Below are 18122 nucleotides of genomic sequence, written 5' to 3'. Positions count from 1 at the left end.
GTTGCAGAGCACAGCTTCTAGGGTGTGTGGACTCAGGGATCAGACCCACGTCCCCTGCATTGGAAGGTGGCTTCTAAACCCCTGGGCCCCCAGGGTAGTCCTCTAAGGATTTTAATATTTATTTTTATTTATTTGGCTGTGCCAGGTCTTAGATGTGGCACACCAGACCTTCAGTTGCAGCATGCAGGATCTAGTTCCCTAATCAGGGACGGAACCTGCGCTCCCTGCATTGGAAGCATGGGGTCCTAACCACTAGACGGCCTGGGAAGTCCCACTGCTGCTGAGTTTTCCTATTGGGCTGCAGAAGTTGATTTCTTGAGCACTGCATGTAGAGATTAGACTTACTCATTCATGATAAATACATTCATGTTAATGTTGATGACTTTTTTTTTTCCAGAAATACTTTCCAATGGGGAGGGGGGGAAGCATGGCTCTCTAGTTACAGGGTGTAAATTCTTCCTGAAACTTTGGGATAGGGTTTAGCCTCAGTAGACAAGCTCCTACAAAAGTTTTCAAAGACTCTCCTAGAAACAGAGAAACGAGAAGCCCAGTGCCAGGCGGGAGTCACTGTCGAGTCACCTGGGGCTGTCTTGTCTCTGGGTCACCTTCCCACTCTGATGAACAGTGCCTCACGTTGGGTGGAAGCCACTTTCACGCACACGGTCTCACTTAATTCCACAACTTTGTGAGGTAGGCACGAAGGGCACATTGTGAACCCATTGGCTTATTAATTTACCAATACTGTTCAGTTCAGTTCAGTCGCTCAGTCGTGTCCGACTCTTTGCGACCCCATGAATCGCAGCACGCCAGGCCTCCCTGTCCACCACCAACTCCCAGAGTTCACTCAGACTCACATCCATCGAGTCCGTGATGCCATCCAGCCATCTCATCCTCTGTCATCCCCTTCTCCTCCTGCCCCTAATCCCTCCCAGTATCAAAGTCTTTTCCAATGAGTCAACTCTTCGCATGAGGTGGCCAAAGTACTGGAGTTTCAGCTTTAGCATAGTAACAATGCTGATTTCGGGGCTTCTCAGAGAATCCACTCAGACCAGGTCCTTCAAGGGAAATTCACAGAGCCTGGAGCGTGGAGCTCTTGTGAAGAGCTCCTTGTGAAGGCAGCTGTCATGGAGGTGTATTTTCACATCTCCTTCGTCTCCTCACTGTCAAAGCAAACCAAGTTACAAACACGCAGTTCTTCTGGATCAAATCCTGAGCAGGTCCTGGAGCATCTGGGTGACGACCCCCTGACACCTTCACTTTGTTCAGTGAAGAGTTAAAGAAGAGGGCTGACCCTGGATGGCCCTAATTCACACAAACCATCACAGTGGATTTTCAGGATAAATAACCCTAGGAGCTGGCCTTTATTATCCGTGTCTACAGGACGAAGAACGGGGAGCTCAGAAAAGGTCAGGAGTTGGGGTGAGGTCCTCAAGTGTGAATGGCTGAGTTGGGATTCTAACTCAGGTCAGTTCACTTGCCCCCAGAGGCCGTGTGCTCCCCACTGCTCAGGGGACAGGAAGCTCCAAGGTCACAGCAGCCCTGAAGCCTAGAAGGCTGATATCCGGGCTGACACTGTCTAAACAACTGCTTGGCACACAGTGGCCCCTCTACTGAGGACACCCCACTTTCGGGGGACCCGCTGTCAGTCGGGCACCTCCCTGAGGTGGCTCCCAGCACAGTCCCGGCAGCACGCAGGGCCTCATCTAAGATGTGCTGAGAACACAGTGTCACCACCCATGTGGCTGGGAGCAAGGGTGAGATGCAAACACAAGTGATCACAGTGTAAGACCAAGTGTGAAAAGGACCCCACGGGTGAGCTTTGAACAGAAGCAGCCCTTCCCAGCCAGCGCCCAGACAGAGGGGTCCTTTCCGACAGAGGCAGGCAGGGGGCTGGCATCTGAGGGGCCCACAGGAAGAGGGTGGGGTAGGGCAGGACTCTGGCTTGGCTGAAGCACAGGGAAGCAGAGAGAGGACTCTGGGAAGGACATTAGGGGCAGGATTGACAGTATTGAACCCGGAGTAAAGATACTCTGTGAGTTGAGTAGGGACAGGAGGAGTCACTCAAGAATGCTGAGCAGGGGGACCTCCCTGGTGGTCCAGCGGTCAAGAATCCACTTGTTAATGCACAGGACACTGGTAGGATCCCTAGTCTGGGAAGATCCCACATGCCCTTGCACCACAACTATTGACCCTATGCTCTAGAGCCCAGGGGCCAAAACGACCGAGCCCACACCCCACAACTGCTGCAGCTCGCACACCTACAGCCTGTTCTCTGCAAGAGGAGAAGCCACCGCAATGAGAAGCCCGGCCTGTGCACCACAGCCAGAGAGTAGCTCCCCTCGCCATAACTTGAGAAAGCTCGAGAGCAGCAAGGAAGACCCAGCACAGCCAAAAATAAATAAATACTAAAGAAGAAAAGAATGCTGAGCAGGGGAGGGATGTGGGGCAGCAGGGGACCGTCTGGGAGCTGGTGAGCGATGTCCCTGGGGAGTGGACCAGGGATGAACAGCGGGTGGGAGAGCTGGGGCTACAATTCACATCCCGCCCGGTGGGAGCACCAAGACAGGATGCAAAATGGACAATCGTTCCAAAGGATTCAGGGGAACTGGACACAAGAAAAGCTTCTCTGAAAGTCACAGAAACACTTTAGAACAGTGGTTCTCAGGCAGGGTCAATTTTGCCCCCTGGAGACAGCTGGCTGTGTCTGGGGACACTTTTGGCTGTCATCACTGGGAGGCAAGGCTGCTGGCATCTAGCAGGGAGAATTCAGGGACGCTGCTCAACAGCCCACAGTAGACAGGACAGCCCCTACAGCAGAGAATTACCAGGTCCAAAATAAACAGCGTCAAGGTTTGGAAACGAGGTTTGGGGACTATAAGGAAAGAAAAGTGGCACTGATGTTCTTCTCACCAGGAGGCTCGTGAGCCTGAAAGGTAGAGGAACCACCAGGCCTTCCCTGCAGAGACACAGCTACACACCAGGACCCGCACACAACTGTGCCCCAGGACTCCCGTCCACACTCCCAGGCATCTGCTACAGCCAGGCCCGACAGGCAGCAAAGGTGAGGACAGGCCTGGCACCTGCCCTCCAGGCATTGCCATCCAGAAGGGAGACGAGTTGGTAAGAAATACACACGTGTCTGAAAATGCATACATGCTTGCACACGTCTGTGCAGTAAAGGCTGAACAAGGGGACGTCCCTGGTGGTCCAGTGGTTAAGACTCTGCACTTCCACTGCAGGGGCTGTGGGTGTGCCCACCGTCCAGTGCATCCCCAAACCACCAGTGACGTGTGTGCACTGTCACAGATGGGGTCTTCACCCCAGAAGATGATGTTGTTTAGTCGCTCAATTGTGTCCAACTCTTTGTGACCCCAGGCTACAGGCTCCTCTGTCCATAAGATTCTCCAGGCAAGATTCTACTGGAGCGGGTTGCCATTCCCTTCTCCAAGGGATCTTCCTGACCCAGGGATCAAATCCGTCTCTCTTGCACTGGCAGGCGGGTTCTTTACTACGGAGCTACCAGTGAAGCCCCTAAGCAAAGAAGATGGGAGAATAGGAGACTCAAGAGGTATTAGAATTCTGCACACTTACTGTTTGTACACAGAAGGAATTACTAGAACAAAATCTAGGAACTGTATCTTATGTCTTCAGCACTTTGGACATGTCTGGACCAATATTTATTATATGAATAATGCAATCCAACTCAATCCACAGAAAACCATTAAGGATGGCATTTTTTTAAAGGCGAAATAGGCCTCCTTCTCGCAAAGAACGTGCTACACAATTACAAAGCTCACAGAAGATCAACAGTCAACAGCTATTCTGGGAAGGCTTTTAAGCTCAGGCATCCTCAGCAGGGTTTCGGCTCTGAGGACTCGATGGAGAATATGACAGACGTGGGGCAGCCGACATTGAACAGGAACCAACAAACCAGAGAGTTAGAGGCGCTGATGGGTGCTCTAGAGCAGAGAGCCAGGAACAGAGAGTTGGGAGGTGGGCAGTGGGCAAAGCTGCCACTGAGACTTGAGGGCAGGGGTCCAGCACAGTGAGGACAGCATCACGTGTGCCCACATGGACAGGACGACAGGACCAGGCCACGGTAGGGGGGCCTGCGACCACAGCAGTGGAGCTAAGAAGGGTGTTCACGTTGGGAAAGACATGGAGAATCTGCAGGAAAGCTCTGAACCTGAGACTCTGAGAGGCGGGACTCTCGAGCAGCTGGAGGCTGGGGGTTGTGGACTCTGTGCTTTGACATTTAAAGGACTCAACCCATCTGCCCCCCTCCTCACCAGGTGAGGCATCACCTCCATCCTGGAGAAGGGCCGGTTGCCCAGAAAACCAGTGGGTCCCCGCTTGTCAGCCCAAGGTCCCCTGAGGCCACCAGGAAGGTCTCGGCCAGTGTCCAGCCAGCAGAGCGGTTTGGTGGGGCTGAGAGGGTGAATTTAAAAGCCTTGAGTTGGGAAAGCCTCTCTAGTGTGCATGCGAGCCTCCCCCACTGCTGGCGACTACCCCTCCTCCCCTATGTCTGCCCTGCAGGTCCATTCTGCTGGTTCCTGGACCCACCTGACGGCAAGGCCCTTCACAGGTGCTGCACCCCGTCTCACAGGGTGGATGGACCTGGCCTGGGAAGAAGGAAGACACCCACGTGTAACTCCCCCTGTGCATTTAAAGCTCACTTCAGATGTGATTTCACAGGGGTTATCCTTTTAAGAAAAAGACAGCATGTCAAGATACTGAGTGGTTTCCAAACACAGGGGCTGTCCGGGCATCTGCTGAGTTGAAAGGACAGATGTGTTTGAGATGGGGGTCCGTGAGACCCCTCCTCCCCTGCCGGGGCCCGGCTCAACCCCCAACCCTACAGATCAGCATCCCGAGGGGCTCCACTTCTCCTTCCCTTCACGATGGCCGACCCCAAACACCCGCCCCTGCTGCTAGTGGTCGTTCCACAAACCCAGAACCTCTGTCCCTTGGATGTCGTGCCTGACAGGACATAGTCGACACCCATGAGAGTCACTCCCTTCCGGGACTGACTCAGACTGACCTAAGCAGCGGCTGTTCTGCTCATGGGAGCAAGGGGTGGTGGGGCTGGGCTGAGGGTTCTAGGTGCCTCCCCGACAGCATCACAGTCAACAACATCCCCCTGCCAATACCTCCAGCCCTCCAAAGCCTGGAACTTTACAAGCTCTGATCCTTTGCAGCCCTGATCTTCACCACCAGCTACCACCTGAGAGGAACAGGAAGTTACTGTTTCCACCTACAAGTGAGGACATCAAGGCACAGAGAAGCCGGGCAGGTGGCTGGCTCCAGCCTCCACTCTCTGAGCTGCCCACAGCCTGTGGACTCAGGGCAGAGCCCACAGAACCATCTAGAACCCCCACCCCATCCACCAGCTCCTGCCCCTCAGTGGGCTAGGACATTTCTAGCCCTACACTTAAACACAAAAGCTCTTCAAAGGTTTCATCACTTTGAATGCAGGTCTTGCACCCCAAATAACTGTATGAAGTATTTAGTAATGATTGCTCAAAGTTTCCCAGGAGAAACTTCCCAACGAGCAACTCAGAGATGATTCCACAAATTGGGCTTGACTTCCCTCAGCCTCCCTCAGCGATGGGAAACCTGACATCTCCAGGTATCTCCTGGGAGGAGAAAGGAGGGGGAGGGGACGGCAGCAGGAACAGAGCCCAGGGGTGCTCTGCAGCTCCTCCCCCAAAGCCTCCCCTCAAAAGGAGAGCAGAGTGAGACTCAGCAGGGAACAGGGTCACCCCAAGTTCGTATCAGAAAAGCTTTGTTCTCATTTTTTTTTAATATAAAGTGATTTTTATTATATTTTTATTATATGCTATGTAATCTTTTTTTTTTTTTTTTTTAAGCTGTGTCGAGTCTTTGTCGTGGCACGTGGGATCTTGGGATCTTCCATTGTGGTGTGGGCTCTCTAGTTGTGGTACGCAGGCTTGGTTGCCCTGTGGCATGTGGGATCTTAGTCTCTGACCAGGGATCAAACCTATGCCCCCTGCATTGCAAGGCGGATTCTTAACCGTTTGACCATCTTTTTATTTAAGTGGTACACTTTCTTTTTCTTTTACTTTTGGCTGTGCTGGGTCTGTGCTGCTGCCCAGCACAGGCTTTCTCCAGTCTCGGGGGGTAGGGGCTCTCTCTAGTTGCAATGCAAGGGCTTCTCTTCCTGAGGAGCACGGGCCCTGGGGTGCGGGCTTCAACAGTTGGGGCTCGCAGGCCTACTTGACCCATGGCAAGTGGGATCTTCCTGGACCAGGGATCAAACCCGTGTCCCCTGCACTGGCAGGCAGATTCTTAACCACTGCACCACCAGGGAAGTCCTGTTCTCATGCTTTTTGCTCCCCTAGTAATGCTCAGAGGGAAGTTCTGTTCTTGTGTCTTTTGCTCCCCAGGAATCCTGAGAGCAAACTTACTCATTGGACGTTCCAAATCACTCAGATGTGACTTGGGGGCTACAGTCTGTAAACCAAGAACTTCTCAAACTGAAGCCCAGTTTAGTTCAGTCGCTCAGTCATGTCCAACTCTTTGCAACCCCATGGATTGCAGCACGCCAGGCTTCCCTGTCCATCATCAATTCCTGGAGATTACTCAAACTCATGTCCATCAAGTCAGCGATGCCATCCAACCATCTCATCCTTTGTCATCCCCTTCTCCTCCTGCCCTCTATCTTTCCCAGCATCAGGGTCTTTTCCAGTGAGTCAGTTCTTTACATCAGGTGGCCAAGTATTAGAGCTTCAGTTTCAGCATCAGTCCTTCCAATGAATATTCAGGACTGATTTCCTTTAGGATGGACTGGTTGGATCTCCTTGCAGTCCAAGGGACTCTCAAGAGTCTTCTCTTACACCACATTTCAAAAGCAACAGTTCTTCAGTGCTCAGCTTTCTTTATGGTCCAACTCTCACATCCATACATGAGTACTCAAAAAAACATAGCTTTGACTAGACGGACACCCAGACCTCAGGAAATCCCTGACCCTATTAGTCAAACGGGAGTGACCTTTGAGGGTTAGCATTTCTGTGGTTCAAGGAAGCCGTAGAAGAGAAGAGACCCTGGGCCCTGGCCCCCATGTCTCCAGGAGCTGGAGATAGGGCCTCCTCACTCCATCTTGGAATGCTGACTAACCACAGGGGCCCCTGAGGCCAGAGCCAGGAGCGCAACCTAGCCCCTGGCTGGACCACAAGCCCTGCCTGAAGCCATGGGGGTGAAACAGGAACCGTGTGAGAAGCCCGCTGCCCTTGGTGGGGACCACCCTCCTTTCACTGGCGGCCACCCACCCCCACGCCTGTGCCACAGCAGAGGGATTTCCAAAACGGAACCAGCCAAAGCTGTTAGAAATAACCGTCTATTAGAACTGGAAGAGTTCTAACACCCCACGTGACAGGAGAGACAACTGGGCCCCCTGGGGAGATGCTACGATGCACCCCAATAAACCTCCCTCAGAGACTTCATGCAAGAGCAGGACACACAAGCAGGCTGGGTTCTCCTGGGGTGTGGAGGGTTAAGAAACAGCCCTGTGTCTTCAGGGCCCTGGGCTGGGCTGGCGACAGTTACAGTCAGCATGAGGGTCTCGGTCAAGGCTGGAGTCGAGGGTCCCTGTGCCTGATATTTGTGGGGAGGAGGGTCAGAGGAGAGCCTCCCCCAGTACTGATCAGCTTCCACAAAGAGGTGGGAAGAAAGCCTCGAGGGGAGACGCAGGAAGGAGAGAGGCAGACTTTAGGAAGTCTGGAAGAGAACCTGGGCTGCACAGCTGGGAAAGACTCAGCTGCAACCACAGGGGCCAGGAAGCCTGGAAATGCTGCCCAGTGGCCAGGAGGGCGAGACCCAGAGCCAGTGGGTCAGACTGGAATGAGGGGGTGGATGCTTAAATTTAGCCAGGTAAACAGTCCCAGCAGAGGGGCTGGGAGTAGTGGGCCACCATTGCCAAGGCTGGCCAGACTGGACCAAACGTCGGGTCCGCTTTCTGGGCTCCAGCAGCTCGCTGCCTGGAGGGGGCAGTCTGTCCCCCTCAGAGATGGGGAGAGGGTGATTTGTACTGTGAAAGCTGGCTCAGATAAAAAACCGTAGAGATTTCACCTTCACCAAGCGTCCATCCCCAAGCCCTCTCCAGGGTTTCTCTGAACTGCTGGATGCAGTTTGAAGATGTTTAATAGACACGTCACCAACACAATGGACATGAATTTGAGCAAACCCCGGGAGAGTGAAGGACAGGGGAGCGTAGTATGCTGTAGTCCATGGGATCACAAAGGGTGTGACCTGACTGAGTGGCTGAGCAATAGCAACTAGCTAGGGATGCCCCGAGGCAAGAGGGCAGAACCGCTTCCCTCCGCCCTGTCCTCTCCCCACTGGGGACTTCTAGATCTCCTGCTGCCTGAGGCTCAAGAGACTTGAAGGAGCCCCCCAAACATCAACAACCAACCAACTACTGAAAACTCTACAGACTGTGTTCAGGTGTGGGGAAGGAGCAGGGGGACCTGTGCAGAAGACAAAGGGGATTAATGGCAGGCAATTTGGAACGGAGCTCGGAGCAGAGAACAGCAAACAGGACAGCTCTGTGGGCTTTCTTGTGTCTATTTAGAGACGGTGAAGACCAGCACGGCACGTTAAGCCTCCTCCCCTGCTAGACACATGAGCATGGCCATCCAGAAGCCGCAGAGACACCAGGAGTGAAAATTAGAACAGGCTAGCCTGGGCTTTGGTCCTCCTTGAGAAAGAGCAAACAAGAAACTCTTTGAGCTGCTACTAGAGTAACAGCAGCGTGAAATACGCAGGTGAAGGGCAAGCCCCAATTTTTTCTTTCGTAGCATATGGCTCCCAGCAATTTGGCTTAGACTTTGGGCATAGAAAAAAAATTTTTTTTTTTTTTTTTTTTTTAGAAAAGGATTGTTTTCAAGCCAATCAGACCCCTTGGAAGCAAAGCTCCATAGAAAGGACCCAAAGAAGGCTATTTTCAGACTGAGCAGATGTCTATTCACACATCCATACTCGAATACCCGAGAAGCTGGGGCCTGGGACTGCAGGGCCTGCAGACCCCAGCAAGTCCCAAGCCCGAGGGCCAGTTTTTCCTAGAGCGAAAGGAAAGGGGCTGCCCTCAGATACTTATCCACATGCCACCTCGGTAGGTCCTTGGCTCCACAAACATCCTCCTCTGTGCCTGCTCCACCTCTGATGGTGCAGAGACCTCTGTCCTCAGGTTTGGGACTGGACCTCCCCACAAACGCCCTGCGGCATCACGGCTCCCTCAGCGTGCAGAGCTTTCTGAGCACTGCCTGTCCTTCCTAGTAGAGGTATCTCCTTCCTCCTGCTATTTATAGCTACAAATCTTCTGTGTGAAGATAGAACAGATGCTATTTTGAAATGGAGGAAACCACCACTCAGCCTTCCACATCTCCTGGGTCGGCAGGTCTGCCGGGGACCTAGCAGGTGTGTGGGTGCAAGCTCAGGCTGGGTGTCACTCACCCCCGCCTGAGAGCAGAGCCTTGCGCTTGATAAGTGAACGGCACACGTGATTCCACACCGGAGGGGCGGGCTCCAGGAGAGGGCCCTCGGCTCTCCCAAGGTGTGCCCACTGCCCCCAGCCCCTGTGTTGCCTGAGGGCTAGCCTCAGGAGGGGCCACCCTAAGCTTCCGCTGCTGCCCCTGGCCCGGTGCTGGTAATCTGGCAGGAGCGTGACTCTGCCCACTGGAGATAACCGCACGCACCCTGACGGCACACGTCTCATTGCTGTCAATGGAAACTTCCTAGGCCACCCGACTGGTAACAGGATTCTCCTCCAGGTACCAGGCTGAAGCTCTGCCCGGGGGGGTGGTAACTGAAGGCGGTGGCCAAGCAGCCAGGTGGCAAAAGGGCCCGGGGCGGGGGGCAAGCGGAGAGCACGTCCCCCAGCACAGCCAGGTCACACCTCAGCGCCTCTCTCTGTCGGAGAAGCAATCCTGCTTCAAGCAAAGGCAACGAAAACATCCAGGAAAGGGCGCTCTGTCTCGAGTGCGCGGCCAAGTATCCCCTGAGGCTCCAGGAGAGGGTGGAGAAAGGCCACCCCGCACCTCTCGCGGCCAGCAGGGAAGAGGCAGGGGGAGCGGAGGCGCAATGAAAGAAAACAGAAAACTCCGAGGACCAGCCGGAGACCTGCTCGGGCTTCGGCAGGAATCCAGGCACCAAACTAACACTGCTCGCGGGGGTTAAAAGAATCCAGATGGAGCCTCGCCACAGTCTGGCGGGCGCGGGGCGCAGAGCCCACCGTGGAGCCCAGCTGGGCCCGAGCGAGCCGGGAAAAGCGCGCGGGAAGCTCGGGGCTCGCGGCGCGCGGACTGCCCGGGGCTGAGCCCGCGCGCCCGGGGGCGGCTCCCCGCAGCTCCCGGGGCCCGAAAGCGGCGACACTCGCCTCCTGGAGGGCGGGGACCCTTGCTACCTGCCGGCTGGGGGCGGCTCGGGCGCGGCGAGAGCCAGCGGCCCCAGCTTTGTTCGGCGGCAGGGACCCCTTCCCTGCGCGCCCCCTGCCCCGCCGGGCCCCCCGGCCCTGCAGACCCGCCCCGGTCCGAGCTCGGGGTCCCCGAGGATGCGGTGGGGTGGGGCCCCTCCTGGACCGCGCCTCTCTGCTCCCGACACGGGCACCCAGACTGGCCCGCGGGCGAGGGGCGCGGGGAAGTTGGGCGGCGCGGCGGGGGCTCACCTGCGCGTCCGCGGCTTGTCAGGCCCGCGGGCTCCCGCTCGCCCTCCGGCGGCCCGGCCCTTCAGAGCCCGCGGGGCCCGAGTGGCCGGGGGCGCCGACTCTCTGCGCTGCTGCTCGGTCTCGCCCTGCGTCCGCCCGGCCCCGGGGGTCGACCACTCGCCCCCGCGGAGCCCGAGCTCTCTATCCGGAGGGCGCCTGGGTCCGCGCCGGCGGGCGGAGGCGGGCAGCGGTCGGCGGTCGAGCGGAGGAGGCCGGGCGCTGCGCGGGGCTCGGGCCGAGGGCTGCGCGCTCCTCTGCCCCCGCGGTAGGGAACTTGGGCCCGAGTTGGCTGCGGCGGTGGCGGCCGCGGCTCCGAGTGCAGGGCCGGCGCCGGCCGGCGGGTCCCGGGCCCCGCGCTCCGCCCCGCGCCTCCTCCCCGCCCCCGCCCCGCCGCGACAACCCGCCCCCGGGGCTCCTCCCGGGCGGGACGGGGCCTCGCACCTGCCTCCGCGACCCGTTCGCCCGCTCCTTCTCGGGACAGACTCCGGGACGCGCGTGGGGAGTCCCCCTCCCCGGACACCCCGCACATCTACCGCCCACTTCGCCAGAACTCTGCCGGGTCCTCCGGGAGCACCTAAGGACTCACTGGGCAGCAGCCCCGGGTGCAGCCAGCGCTCCTGCCGGGAGCCCCCAGCTCACATCAAACCCTCGCACGCGCTTTATCCTCCTCTGGGTCCCCCCAAGGAGGAGAGGACCTGTCATTTCTGGCTCACAAACCCGAGCCATTCCCTTGGTCCTCGATCCCTGGACAGCACCCGGCAGAGCCATCCTTCGGGTGAGGACGGCCCCCGCGCGGCTGGGCTCACAAGAAACGCGTTTCAAAAGGAAAATGCGCGCCCTCATCACTTCTGGGACAGGGTTCTGGCTGAATTACTCCGGTAGTCACTGAACGGAGTTAGAGCCTTAACAGTTACTAGAGCCTCGGCTGGGAACCATGTCCCAACACTTTGATTGCAGCCCCCAAATCTGGGGAGCGCAGCACCATCTGGTACCCCTGGGCGAGCTGTCCCAGAAGGAGTAGCCAAGGTCCCACCAGGGCAGAGCTCCAACTCCAGCCCCGGACCCTAGTCCAGAACCCAAACAAGAGGGCCCCAGGGTGTGAGGCCCACCTTACAAGGGCTTTTTTTTTTTTTTTTTTTTAATATTCTACACCCTCTTCCCTTCCCCTAGTGAGTAGAAGGTTGTTCTGCTAAAGAAATTATCTTTGAATGCAGTAGGCGAGGGGGAAAAAGGCCATAAAAACAATAGCAATAATTGAAGGCTTGGGCTTTTTAAAAGTGGTATCACAACAGGGTGACAGCCTTCCCCTTTCAGTGGGGGAAGGGGCTGCAGGGGCTGGTCAGAGACTGAGGGCCCAGGAACCCACCACAGTGGGCTGGCAGTAAGGATCTATTGTGCTCTGGGTTTTACAATAAGGAAAGTAAGCGCAGTTTTAGCAAATACCACGCTAATTAGGGAGAAAGTCTTCCCTGGAATTGTGCTGGCCTGGCCGGAGGTGCCCCAGGACTCTTCTCACCTCACAGTAAATGGGGTTTATGAGACCAGGTCCAGCAGCCTGAAATGAATGGCCTGTAATTGCCATGGGGTGGGGGGCCACCTTCCCCAAGGGGAGCTAGTTCAAGGCTCTATCTGTGGGGACAGATGAGACCTGCATGGAGCTGGTCTAACACAGGATGCAAGAAGAAACCTTTGAATTCATCTTGACAGATTACAAACAGGCTCACCTCTCCTCCTCACAAGAGATGGGTTCTGAGGTAAGGAAGGCCTCATGCAGAAGAAAAGTGGCAAGCAGCCTGGCGGAAGCTGGGGATTCACTTCATACTCTCGTTTATGGAGCCCTAAACACACAGAGATGGCTGAGAGCAGCTCCCAGCCTCAGGAGGCTAAAAGTCTAAAGCAATAACTACAAGAACGAGCAAGTTTGCTTGGGCCCCAGCTGACCACCCAGGGGGAGGGCAGGTGACAGGTGACAGCCATCCCAGCTGAATGTCCCCTGTGTGGTTCTGCACCTCCCGCCTCCATCTTGGTCCAAGATGAGTCAACGCTTGTGGCCCAGCGAGGGAAGCTGCAGCCCCCCAGGAAAGGAGTTTGTGGCTGAGTAGCTGGGAAAGCATTCGAACAAGGAGCCCCGCGTCCTGGGCCAGGTTCCCAGGGGAAGTGGTGAGCGCCCCACTGCTTGAGTCAGCCCGGAGGCCAGTGCTGTGGGACTGCGGACAAGGCTCGCCCTTGTTTTGTCTGTGATGGCTGGGTGGGGTCTCCCGCCTTCTCCCCCAGATAAAACATATCCTGACTTGGCACTTGTGGTTTAAACATAGAGAAAGCAAGTTTCTGGACCTATGGAAAAGAGTAATGGTTCCCGCTTTGTTTATTGGAGACACTGTTCCTCCTTCCTGGTCATGCCCCCACAGGCTGCCAGCCACCCTCAGAGGTTTCTTCTAAGGCAGAACAGCTAACAAAACCCTGTTGGAAGGAGACAGGCAGAGCCAGCCCCCTCCGTTTCCTTAGTTCTCTGTGGCTCTCTGTTGAGGCCCCTTTAGGGCTGACCTCTGCCCCTTGGGCTGTGCACACTGAGGGCAGCTGTCCCCTTTCCCATCCCAGCACCGGGAGGAAGAGTTTCATGGACCACAGCTGCTCTGGCGCCAGCGCCCTGATGTTAGAAAGTCCTCCACCCCACCCCAACCCAGTTGCTTCTCTGGCGCCTTCCTAAGGGTTTATTTGGGAGGCACAGAGAATTTCTTAGGGGCACCGGCCTGACGAGCCTTCGAAGCCAGGAGAAAATGGAGAAACAAAGCTACAGAGCTAGTAGCCGTTTTACCAACAGCTACTCCAGGGGCACACGGTCTGTGCCAGACAGTGTTCACCTTGCGCTTGTTGTCTGGTTGCTCTTCTGAAAACAGAGGCTTGAAAAGCTGGTAGATTCTGACCCGAATATCAAGCCGCCACCCATAGATCCCCATAGATTACCCCCTCCAATCCCCTGCCTGCCTCAGACTCAAAGTAGCTGAGACATTCTGGGATGTGTGGGTCGGGGCGATACTAAACGCTAATGGCACCAGGGTTGGAAAGAGGAGAACTCTGCTGTCACGGGCTTGAATCTGCCTCTGCAGTGACCTGTCAGGAAAAAGTTCACAGTAGGAGGCCAGCAGCTCAAGGGAGGCAGAAGGAAGCAAGAGTATTGACCGTCTCAACACTGATACAGGAGAAGGCAATGGAGCCCCTCTCCAGTACTCCTGCCTGGAAAATCCCGTGGATGGAGGAGCCTGGTGGGCTGCAGTCCATGGGGTCGCTGAGGGTCGGACACGACTGAGCGACTTCACTTTCACTTTTCACTTTCATGCACTGGAGAAGGAAATGGCAACCCACTCTACTGTTCTTGCCTGAAGAATCCCAGGGATGGGGGAGCCTGGTGGGCTGCCGTCTATGGGGTCGCACAGAGTCGGACACGACTGAAGCGACTTAGCAGCAGCAACACTGATACGTGTGGTTACGTTTCATCTTGATTGAGATCCATCTGGTGAAGACAGCCCTGCTCACCGCCCTTGGAGGGTCTCCTGTAACCCGTTCTCCCCAGAGAGACCAATGTCCTCCAGGGAAAGATCTAGCAAGGGTGCTGAGCAGGGGGCTCCACATCAATACCCTCCCATCCCCCTGACCCCGGACATCCAGACTCACTGCCTGTATACGTGATCTTGGGCAGGAACAGCTGTCTCTCAGCCACTGTTTCCTCATCTGTCAGGGAGTGGCGGTGAGACAGCCTGCCTCAGGGGGTGAGTACTATGTGGGGTGAAGCAGGTGAGGAAACCGGGGGCCACCTCTTACGGATGGTGTGTGCTGTGTGCTCAGTTGCTCAGCCGCGTCTGACTCTTCGCGACCCCATGATTGTAGCCCACCAGGCTCCTCTGTCCATGGGGTGATCCAGGCAAGCATACTGGAGTGGGTTGCCATTTCCTCCTCCAGGGGAGCTTCCTAAGCCAGGGATCAAACCCATGTCTCCTGTGGCGCCTGCACTGGCAGGCAGGTTCTTTACCACTGAGTCACCTAGGAAGCCCCTCACGTTTGGCACACACTCAATAAAACTACACTTGATCTTAGCCAAAAGGCTGAGAAGTGATAATAAAAACGGCTAACAGCGTTACTACTCTAAAGCAGACAGGACCTGAATTCCTACGTGGATGGTCTAATGTGGCTCTCAGCCTCTAAACTCCTGGATTTTCATCCCCATATTTTCTCCCATGAGAAGACGTACAGAGTCCTAGAATGTTCCTTGAATGAATTACTGCTTCACAAATATTCAGAATGAGGCAGCTGAAGGTGTCACTGAAGTGAAGTGAAGTTGCTCAATCGTGTCCAACTCTTTGCGACCACATGGACTATAGCCTACCAGGTTCCTCCATCCATGGAATTTTCCAGGCAAGAGTACTGGAGTGGGTTGCCATTTCCTTCTCCAGGGGATCTTCCCGACCCAGGGACAGAACCCAGGTCTCCCACATTGCAGGCAGACACTTTACCTCCTGAGCCACCAGGGAAGGTGTCACTAAAACCTAGCAAAATCCAGAGATCCCAGCATCACAGTCAGCATTCCCTGTAAAGGTCCTGGGGAGCACGGGAGGGAAGCTCTCCTGGCTGGAGGGGCGGGGTGGGGCCGGGGCGGGAATGAACTGCTGCAGGCTGGGCCCACAGGGCGGCGCTGTTTGGAGTCACCATGGGCACGCAGTGCTCCGACCACCTTGACCTGTCAGGATCCTCGCGTTCTATTTCCCCTTCTTGGCTTTGACTGAAGTCCTTTCGTGTGTGTTCTGTATGGACGGGTGTTAGGAGGGAATGGGGACGTGGTGCCCGTGTCAGGGGCTCTGCCCTCACGGTGGGGCAGGGGCCCTCAGAGGGGCACACCCCCGGGTCAGGTCCCCTCAGGACAGAGCGGACCCTGCAAAGGTCACCTTCTCTGTCGGGGCTGCAGTGTCCTCACAAAACAAACCCCCTATGGAGTCAAAGGGGAAAGGGAGGTAGATGGCGGTGTGGAGGGGAGACGAGAATCTGACTCCATGTCCATCTCATTCTGAGGGCTAACGGGAGCGGTCAAGTGTTGACAGCAAGAAAAAGCAACGGGAGGGAGGTTGGAGGCCAGGGTGACTGGAGGTGTAGCGCCAGCGAACTGAACTGGCATTGGCAAGGGTCCAGGTGGAAGGGGACTGAGCCCTGGGGATGGTCCTGCAAGGTTAACTGTCAGGGAGTGGGGCTAGGGTCAAGTGATGTGCTCTTCACAATAAGGGACCCCTGCATAGCTTGCACTCAGAAGAAAAGTGAGGTGGCTGAGAAATTCCTGGTCTTGGAAAGGAATGGGGAGGGGAGGAGGGAGCCAGGAGCTCCAGGGGTTGGGGGTGGGGTGGGGGATCGGGTGGGGGCTCGGGTGCGGGGGTGGTGGGGGTGGTGTGTGGTCGGTCCAGGCCTGAGGGGCCTTCCTCCCTCCTCGTGGGGGCTGTGGAGTCTTGTGATCAGAGGGTGTCTCATGGTCATTGGCTCTGAAACTGGGTTGGGAGGCTTCCTGGGGTCCTGGTGGTTTGGACTGTGGGTTTATCAGCATCTCTCAGGAAAGACTCTCACAAACACAGACTCCCAGGCTGCACTACAGGCCTTTTGAGCAGGTGTGTTTGTGGCCTGTAACTTTCAAGCTCCCACAGGTGACTCTGGTCTTCAGCTCAGCCTGAGACTTGGCCGCGTGTGTGCACGTGTGTGCTCAGTAGCTCAGTCGTGTCAGACTCCTTGAGACCCCATGGACTGTGGCCCACCAGGCTCCTCTGTCCATGGGGTTCTCCAGGCAAGAATACTAGAGTGGGTTGCCATGTCCTCCTCCAGGGGATCTTCCCGACTCAGGGATCGAACCCTCATCTCTTGCATCTCCTGCACTGGCAGGCGGGTTCTTTACCACTAGCATCATCTGCGAAACCCCTGAGACTTGGCCCCCGAAGTCCATATCCAGCAAGCCCGAGAGGAGGGAAGAGGTGCCCCGTCTCCAGGGGACCCCGGGGAATCCACTCCTATCCCCTCAGGTGGAGGCAGAGGGCAGGGCAGCAGAGGGGAACCCACCTGGTACCCCAGCCCAATTCCTGCCCACCTTGGCCTTGGGAATGCGTCAGCTGAGACAGGGCTCCAGTTATCTAAATGGTACTAATGAGGGTGATAGAGGAAATCCGCAGGTAACCCAGACATCTCACGGTGAGTAATGGTTTGCCTGCGGACCTATAATTATCATCAAAAGCATTTCTAAACTCCTGAATTCCGCCCTCTGAACCAGAATGCTTGGTTGGCAGTTTCCTGGGTGAAGTTTTTGTTTGACTTGAGAAAAAGTGTTTGTACCCCAACAGGCGAAGGGTGACACGTGGGAACGCAGCATTGTAGTGGACAATAGCTACGTTGGACAATGTGAAATTTAACGCATTTAACACAACACCCTCGCCTGTTCTCTGATCTTCTTCACTCTATCTAGTGGGACAAGCCTCTGAATTCTAAGATGTAACTAAGTTCAGCACCTGAATTAACCCTGGATTTTTTTTTAATGTGTTGACCAATGAAAATGACTCACAGAAAATAGCAATCAGTTACAAAGTTAATTAGACTTGAAAAATTCTTCCTTCCTAGAGGCTCTTATTTTTTCTAAAAATATTTTGCCTGCATTGCTCAGCATGTGGGAGCTAGGTCCCTGACCGGGGAACAAACCCACGTCTCCTTCAGTAGAAGCTCGGAGTCTTAACCATTGGACTGCCTGGGAAGTCCCCAGAGAAGCCCTTCTTGAGACTTCACACTCTGCCCACGAAGACAATGAAAGAGAGATGATCAGGAAAGAGACCAAAATTCCATTCAGTGTTTCAAGTTTCAAACGTGGGCCTTAAATACCATCACTACTAAGAGAAGAAGCAGATACATGCCGTTGGTTTGGAGAGGCCTGGTGGTGGGCTGTGGGGGCTGACCTGAGTTTCCCAAACCTGAGTGGAGAGAGCCCCAGGGAGAGGTGGCCGGGCAGGGAGGGGAAGGTTCTGGCCAGTGACCTCACCCCCTCCTTTATCAAACTCCTAGCCACCCTCGCCCCTTTCACTTCCTTTCCGCCTTCCTGCAGCCTTGTAACCACACCTGTGTCCCGCCTGCTTCTTTTCTCATTCTCGGGCTGTCATCTAGCCCAGGCGGCCACCAGCCTCCAGTCCACTTCCCAGGGTGCCATCAGGGCTCCCAGGCCAGGCCAGTGGCAGGAGGCCAGGAGCTGCTTGCTGCTCAGTTTTTAAGTTTAAACATCCACCTGGATTGGTGGTGAGGGACAGGGTCTTCAGAGCTGGCAGAGAAGGCCCAGGTCATTGAAACCCATGCAGGCAATCCAGGGTCCTAGGATTTTTGCTTTCTGTGAGGCATGATG

General features: G+C 55.7%; 1 protein-coding gene across 1 annotated transcript in view; it reads right to left on the bottom strand.

Annotated features, from left to right (window-relative positions):
- The window catches only part of WNT5B (Wnt family member 5B), an 86548-nt gene extending 75644 nt beyond the window's left edge, over positions 1 to 10904 (bottom strand). Inside the window, exon 1 of the mRNA XM_027968043.3 lies at positions 10682 to 10904. The gene's annotated coding sequence lies outside the window, so the exon portion shown is untranslated. The remainder of the gene's footprint in view (positions 1 to 10681) is intronic.
- Between the last annotated feature and the right edge of the window lie 7218 nt (positions 10905 to 18122).

Source organism: Ovis aries, chromosome 3, assembly GCF_016772045.2.
Source record: "Ovis aries strain OAR_USU_Benz2616 breed Rambouillet chromosome 3, ARS-UI_Ramb_v3.0, whole genome shotgun sequence".
In the NCBI taxonomy this organism is placed as follows: Eukaryota; Metazoa; Chordata; class Mammalia; order Artiodactyla; family Bovidae; genus Ovis; species Ovis aries.
This window is presented reverse-complemented; position numbering and strand designations above follow the sequence as displayed.